Consider the following 8,338-nt stretch of genomic DNA (forward strand, 5'->3'; position numbering starts at 1 on the left):
TTAAATACTCTCATTAGCGAGAGATTATTTTTCTGAGTATAACTTCTCTCTTAGCCTCAACTTCCCTGACTCGAAACGAGGTTAGTGAGGTCATTTAAAAGGAGTGTTGTGAAGATTAAATATAATGACACATGATGCAGGCCTTATATTGCTGTGTTACACATGGAGTAGATCCTTTCTTTTAAAAAGCCAGAAACAACGGAAGAGAAAAAAAAAAAAAGATGTGCTTCCTAGGGTCATCTGTAGCGAGAATATTTGTTTCTTTAAAAACAGAAATATTTTGAGAATGTGTTTTCTTTTTAATCCCAGGTGTGGGATATGGGGCTGCTTCAGACTGTCCACAGCAGCTGACTATGATTTGCCTGGTGCTCTAGCAGAGGCATGGTTTTGCCTGCTGCTGATAGTTTCTGTGAGTGTGTGATGTTTGGAATCCTGGGGACTCTTCAGAGGGTGTATAATGTTAGGACCCCGAGGGGTGCGGTTGCTTTTGGTGGGTTGTTGGTTCTTGATTGGATGCTTAGGTTGTGGTTTGTTAAATAGTCATGTGCAAAGAAGAAACAAGAATAAGAAATTAGGTATCTTGTCAGCGAAGGTCAAACTTGCCCCAGGACCCGGGTGCCCTAATCATGAGGAGGTAGTCTAACAATAATGATGTCTCTTTCCCACTCCAACTCTTTTCTCTCCTATTTAATGTTAAGGGGTTGAAAGGTGGAGAAGGGTGGAAGAAAGAACCCACAAAGTAGCAAAAAGTCAAGCTACAGTTACCCAATATCCAATGGTCAGCCCTACGAATTATATATATATATATATATATATATATATATATATATATATATATATATATGTGTGTGTGTGTGTGTGTGTGTGTGTGTGTGTGTGTGTGTGTGTGTACAAATAACACTAAATTGGCCAAGCAGGTAATTATATATTTAAACATATGTATGTATGTTAATAACATATAATATTATTAACAAAAAGAAGCCATGATGTTGAGAGGTAGCAAGGGGGTACGTTTAATTGAAAAAACAAAATGCATTTATAAATAATATATAATTACACATATATTTATATATCATATTCAATGTAATATACATATATATGTGTATACACACACATATATATATACATATATATGTTTCTGAACACAGTAACAAATGTGTATTGGTTTTTTTTTCATTCTTCTTTATTACTGTGAAAAAAAGATGAGTGTTTCTTTGTGTTCTGTGTTCCATGCCGGTGCTCTGCTATTCACTGATACAGAACTGAGTAATGCTGGCATTGGCTCCAAAGAACATGGAGAGTTGCTCTTTGGGTTAGATAGGAACACAATAAGACTTAAGTACAAAATAGAGCCATCTTGTTTCTATAAGGAATCTATGCCACACCACTAGGGAGCCCAGAATTGAGACATTCTTCATGATGAAGAGAAGCAGGAAGTCTTAGTGAGTGGACCATCCCTTAGAAAATGCAGGTGTGGAGAAGCTCATTTGTACAGAACGGGAAAATTTGGTATTTGATCTCAGGCCATTTCTTTTAAATATTGGGGTGAATAATAGACTTTCTTAGTCAGGTTTGCCTTAAGAATTTCGGTTTAAGTGTATGTCTTTCAGGACTTCACTTTTAGTTTTTGATCAGGCTGAGGGCAGAAAAAATTCAATGTCATTCTTCAGTTGGATATAAACTCAAAAGTGGACAACAAAACTGAGGACCACATTGCCACAATATTCTAGATATGAGATCTCTGCTTTTGTACATGACTTTTGTTAACTTAAATCAAATTGAAATTAAGTTTTATTAAATTAAACACATGACTGTATTATCTCTGTTGCTTATTTCTGAATTGTAGTTTGCTTCATGGAGAGTCGTAACATTGAGGGCTCAGTATAGAGGCAACGGTCAATCAGTTTTAAGTTTCTTTTTCTCCTTCCCTCTCTCCCTCCCTCTCGCCCCCCTTCTCTCCCTCCCTCTCTCCCTTCCTTTTTTTCTATTTTTTTTTAAAGACAAGCTTTTGTGTACTCCAGGCTGATCTCTAACTTTGCTATGTAGCCCAGGATGTCTTTAAATTTCTGGTCCATCCCCCTCCACTTTCCAAGTGTTGGATTACTGGAGAGCCTCACTATGCCCAGCAGTCTGACTTCCAAAGAGGCAAGTGAAAATGAATTATAGGTATTTTCCAGTTCATCATCAAATTTATTCACTGAGAATTTAAAGTCTTAATGAAGACTTTTCCTACTCTATTTTTTGGGTCCCTCTTTGGTTCTTTGTGAAGCCTGCTTGCTTTTGTACTTGTATTTGAAACTGTCTTTTGTCATATCTAGTTTTAGGTGACACTTACCTAGACTAAGGTAACTGTTGGAATGCTATTCCTGGAGATGTATGAGAGGCTGTCTCTGGAAGAGGTAAACATTTGAATCTGTAGAAAGGAGCCAGGATTATCTTCTCTCATCCAATGTCTTGAGAATCCATGGAGAACAAGGGTACTAAGAAAGCAGGTGCAGCCATGGTTCAGCACTTAAGAACACATACTACTCTTGCAGAGGACCTGGGTTCAGTTCCCGGTACCTACACTAGGCACTCCTATCCATTTGTACCCCTAGCTTCAGGAATTTAATCCTCTAGCCTGCCTTGGCACCTGAACTCACACATACACAACCACAGGCAGACATACAAACATACATGCAATTAACAGTGAATACCGAGTAAGGGAGATACATTCTCTTGTCTGGAATGGAAACTCTCATCTTTTCTGTGACAGAACTGTTATGGAATCGGGAAGCCACTACATGAGACAGCCTTGGAAAACACTTCAAGCAGGACTTTGACACTCAAAGAACTCAATAAGTATTATACGCTATTACTAAATATCACATGCTGACATAAGATGTCAATGCTGACATAAGATTGCTAATTAAAATTTGTTTTCATGGCTTTATTTTGTAAAACTGTAAGTAGAGTCTTCCGGGGCTTACACTGGGAATGAGAAGTCCCTGAGCCACCTGAGACTATAGGGGGAAACCAGCTTGTTGCAACAAAACCATAGTTTTTCTGTGTACTCCTATCTTCAACTATCAGGCGTGTCCCAGCTTGCAGTCCAAGCTTGATAAAGGCCGGGAAATCTTCCCACGTTGTCCTCACTAGAAACAGTTTTTCTTTCTACCTATGTGAGTCACTGCTATGGAACCCCACCTGTTTATCTTGGGTGAATCTGGACAAATACAACGTATCTCCTTAGTAGCTCATATATTTTCATTCTGGTAAGAAAATCCCCCCTCACGACTTTAAGCTCCCTCATTCCCAATTTTCTTAGCTGTAAAATGAGGCGAGCAAGCATCTTTCTAAAAGGACCATTGCAAAAGTTAAATAAAACAATGCCTGAAACATTTGCTGTCCTACACTGCTGGGTCATATATGTAGTGAGATTGTCTCAAAAAATATAAATAAATGAAAAGCCCAAATCAATGTAATTAAATAAACAAATAAAAGAAAAAGATTAAAAAAGAACACTTGCCATAGCGAGTGACCCTCCACTACCCAGTAAACCTCTTGTTTTTTTTCACCCACACAGAAGAGGAGCACGCTTCTTGGTGTTCTGTGCCCCTTCTGGGTGCACTGTACAAGTGTAGGATGGGGTCAGTATGGGCATTGCCTCCAAAGGACTTGAAGACTTGTTTCATGGATTAAGTTGGAATAAAATAATCATATTCAAAATACAAGTTAAAGTGGTAAAAGCTCTCGGAGAGCTATAGCTCAGCACTAAGGGAACCAGAATCAGAAAATAATTTCTCAAGAGAAGAGAATCAGGAAAGCCTTTGAGGCACAAAGTGAAGCTCAAGTGAGGGAATTTGTTCTGTGTCACAGCTGCGGACAGGGCAACCTTGGTTGTTCAGCTTCAGTTTAATTTTCTTCTTTGAGACAGGGTCTTGCTAAGTAGACCAGACTGTACTGGAGCTCTGCCTGCCTCAGCCTCCCAAGGGCTGACACTGAAGGCTTGTGTCATTACACCTGAGCCTTCAGTCAATCTGCAAATTATATATGGCACATGATATGTTTCAGAAGGATAGCCAGAGAGTAATCTTAGAAATCACTCATGTTTCTTTTTGTTTAACAGTAGTTCTTAGCCAAAGATTCAAGAGAACATGGACCTCTTTGATAGATTTTGTATGAGAAAAAGACTCTCTGTCTTGTGTCAATGTTAGGCAGTACTCATTTGCCATTAAGCTTTTGGTATGGTTTGAATATGGCTTATTTTTTCTAAAGCCCATCTTGAAATTATGCTGGGAAATGTTTGTGCTGTTTATAGTGACCACAAAACCAGAGTCATTCTTGCAGGAATCAGTTAGCTACTGTGAAGGTGGATTAGTCTGAGTGAGTGCTTCTTCACAGGCTCCTGCTTGTCCTTGATCTGTATCAAGTACCAGAACTTCATGGTGTCCTTGCCAGAACCTGTCACTCACTCAACCTCAAACCTCTTAGCCTCTAAAACACCTCCTCAATACATTACCCATTCTCAAGTGTTCTGTTGAGTAACAGAACAGAGATTAAGACAATAAAGCAACTTGCCAGCTTAGGAATTTTGCCTGTTTTTCTTTTGCTGTCTCAATTTATAAAATTGCAGAGAACATATAATAATGCTGTCTGGAAATTAGTTTGTGTTTCTCTATTCGCTGATTTATAATGAAAATAGGCATAATTTTTTATTTCTGAGCTTTATAGTCTGTTTCCTTATATAATTATTTTCATAAAATTACATGTTATATTTACTGTAGTAGCTTATATATTTATATATATAAATTATATCTCTATCTCTATCTCTCTATCTCTCTATCTCTCTATCTCTCTATCTCCATATCCTGTGGTCAGGTGGTATTTTCTTTTCTTTTAATTGGCTATTTTATTTATTTACAGTACAGATATCATTCCCTTTTCCCATTTCCCCTCCCTAGAATCCCCTATCCTATACCCCCTCTTCCTTTATGCTTTTATACCATTTTGATTACATGCATGTAATAAGGTCAGTTCTAGGTTGAGGGTCTAGCAATACAATAGATGCAAATAGTTGAGGAATGAGTAATACAATAACACAAAGAGTCAAAGAAAAAGCAAGGCATTAAACCCAGTTATGTGTTTAATGATCACTGTTTCTAAAGGCTTATCAGGATGACCAAAATATCTGAGCCTACTTCCCTATCCTAGCCCAAGGCCATTTTTATGTCTGAAGCCTACTTCCTTGTTCTAGCCTAAAATTTAGAATCCTGTCTAAAATAACTTCTTTGTTCTGGCCTAATATTTAGATTCCTGCCTGAGATTACTTCTTTAGTGTAGCCTACAATTTTGACACCTACCTGAAATTACTTTTTTTGTTCTAGTCTAATGTCAGATTACTGCTTGAAGCCTACTTCCTCTTCCTTGGCCAATGTCATATTCCTGTCAAGCATCCCCTTTCCTTGTCCTTGGCCCATGTCAGATTCTTGCCAAGCAGCCCCAAAGGCTCTTCACCTCTCCCCCTTTTTTATTTTGTTAACAAGACTGAGCCTATCTTAGGTTGTTCTGACAAGAATGCCTTCCTTACCCATCATGGAATATGCATTTTCGAAGGCAATGCATTTCTGTCTTAGGTTGGTAAGACTCTGTGCAGAATCTTACCTGTCCTTGGCTTGCCAGCCTGTTAATTTAATAATTCTGTCTGGGGGTCAATTTTCAGGTTCAAGCCATGTACTTTGGCTGCCTAAATGTTGATGTTGTTAAAGATAAACTTTAACATAATGGACAGGAATAAAAACATTCCCAGGACAAAAAGGGCTAGTCTGATCAAGCTATATATGCCATTCTTGAGGTTTGAACAAAATGGAAATAGTGACATCAGGCCATGGATAATTTTATTAGCATTATCTGCAGCATCAAAGCTCAAACATAGCAGCATTCTTTAAATTCATAATCTCACTATGCAAAGTTAACACACCCAGAGAGGTGTTAGGATTATGCCAAATATACTACAGGTGTCTTTAAACTTTTTTCTAACTATAATGACAATCATTGTGAATTTCAAAAGTAATACTACTCCAGTGATATTTGTCATGACACTTGGAATGGTTCCTAGCTTTGAACCCTGAATCTCCTTCAGATAATTTGAATGCGTTACAGAACATCATTCCTTGTTCCAGATACCTATATGAATCCTTTTGTATACTCAATACATTAGTAACATTTTTTTGCTAGATGGTTAACAAAATAGTTGTCTTAACTCCTTGTGTCAATGCTATTGCAGAATCAGTGGTGCTAGCAATTAATGGAATTAAAGATGTTATACCAGCAATAATGAAGCCTGCTACCCTCTTGCTTCTGCATAAAGCCTAACTCACTTCTTCCAGAACTTTCAAGCTTTTTTTCAGAGAATCAGGGTTTTCTAACACTCAGGGCAGTGAGACAAAAGCTGGTTGATAGACCCCTGTAACAGACATGCCAGGTTTCAACACACTAACACAACTGGAATTATACAGTCAATGGAACTTACAATAAATGCTGTAGAAGAGACAAAACCAATTTTAGCTTGACAATTAAAAGAGCCTTAAAATATGCACTAACCCTTGTTTGAAATCCAGATCCTGTCCCAACATTATCTCTTGCTATCCTAACATTATAGTGAGCTACAGCTAGCTTCCAAATATGTTCCTGACAAAGTCCAGATCTAGTCTTCCAAAAGTAGACTGTTATTTCCCGTATTGGATTGATTTCTAGACCGGTACATGATTGAGTCCTAATAGCTGGGCACCTTTAAGAAAAATACAAGAGACATATATTCTCTTTTCAATTCTCTATTCCACAAGGTCTAAAAACTTGAGGCAAGGCAGCTTGTCCCATATGGGATATAGTCAAGCAAAGGTGGGTCAGGAACATATGTCCAATACAGCTTCCCAGTCACCCTTGTCAGGGCACTCAGCAAGCTCACAGGTCAGCATCATTCTTTGCCTCAGCAACAGTATGTGTCACCAATCTTTTTAAAGCCCCATGGCCCTCTTCCACAATACCTGTCCTTGAGGATTATATGAAATCCCCATAATAAATTGTTGACAAAAAGTCTTAACTGCTCAACTACAATTGCCAGACCCATTACCTGTTTTTGTTTTAAAAATTGGATATTTTATTTATTTACCTTTCAATGTTATCTCCTCTCCCATTTTTTCCCAACCCCCCTTACTCATCCCCCCTCCTCCTATTACTATGAGGGTGCACTCCCACTATCCTCCCATTCCTGCCTCCCTGCTATCAAATTCCCCAAAACTAGGGAATTCAAACTTTCAGGTATCAAGGTGGTCCACTTCCACTGATGCCTGGCAAGGCCACCCTCAATTACCTATACAGGTGGAGCCATGAGTTCCTCCCTTTGTGTTCTTGGTCCAGAGATTTTAGAGTGGCTACTCCAGCTTGTTTTTTAGGTCCATTTGCTTGAAAAATTGTTTTCCAGCCTTTTACTCTAAGATAGAATTTGTCTTTGTCATTGAGGTGTGCTTCCTATATGTAGCAAGATACTGGGTCCTGTTTACGTATCCAGTCTGTTAACCTGTTGTGGCCCGAGCTGCCCCACGTTTTGGGGCCAAAAATGTTGGGGACCACTCTGTAAATGTTGAAACCTGCACTGCCAAAAGCCTTGGAGGCTAAATTGTTAGAGCTTGCACTGCCCCAAGTTGCTCCAGTCCGAGGGACGGGGTTCACCAAGAGAGAGAGAGAGTGAGGACGGACGTGAGGAATGGAGACCAGACAGAGTGTGATTCAATCCCTTTATTCTTCAGTCTCTCTTCCTAGTCTAAGTCCCAAGTCTTGAGTTCCTAGTCCCTAGTGCCTCCAAGTTCCAAGTTCTAGTCTCAATTGTCAAGTGCCTACTAATTTTTCTTCCGAGTTCTCTATTCCAAGTGTCTACTACCTAATGCCTAATGATCTGTTCTTTCTCCAAGTGCCAAATGCCTAATACCTAATGCCTAATGTCTAATGTCAAGCTCCTAATAATTTCTTCTGTCTGCCTCTCTACTTTTATATGTCTCACTTCTAAGCCACGCCTTTAAGTCATACCCTTAAGTCATGCCCTTAGGTCTTGTCTCTAAATCTGATCTTTAAGTCACGCCCTTAAGTCACACACCTTTAAGTCTCACACAAGCAAGGGAAAATTCTGGGTATCTAAAGCAAGATGTTATCAGAGTGTGTTCAGCTGTTGTAGGCTATTGTAATTAAGTCTCTTGTCAGAGTATATGACTCAAGATGGCTGCAAGGATGATACCGCCTTCTGTCGGCTCCCCACATTAACCTATGTCTTTTAATTGGGGAATTGAGTTCATTGATGTTAAGA

Source organism: Arvicanthis niloticus, chromosome 4, assembly GCF_011762505.2.
Source record: "Arvicanthis niloticus isolate mArvNil1 chromosome 4, mArvNil1.pat.X, whole genome shotgun sequence".
NCBI classification, from domain to species: domain Eukaryota; kingdom Metazoa; phylum Chordata; class Mammalia; order Rodentia; family Muridae; genus Arvicanthis; species Arvicanthis niloticus.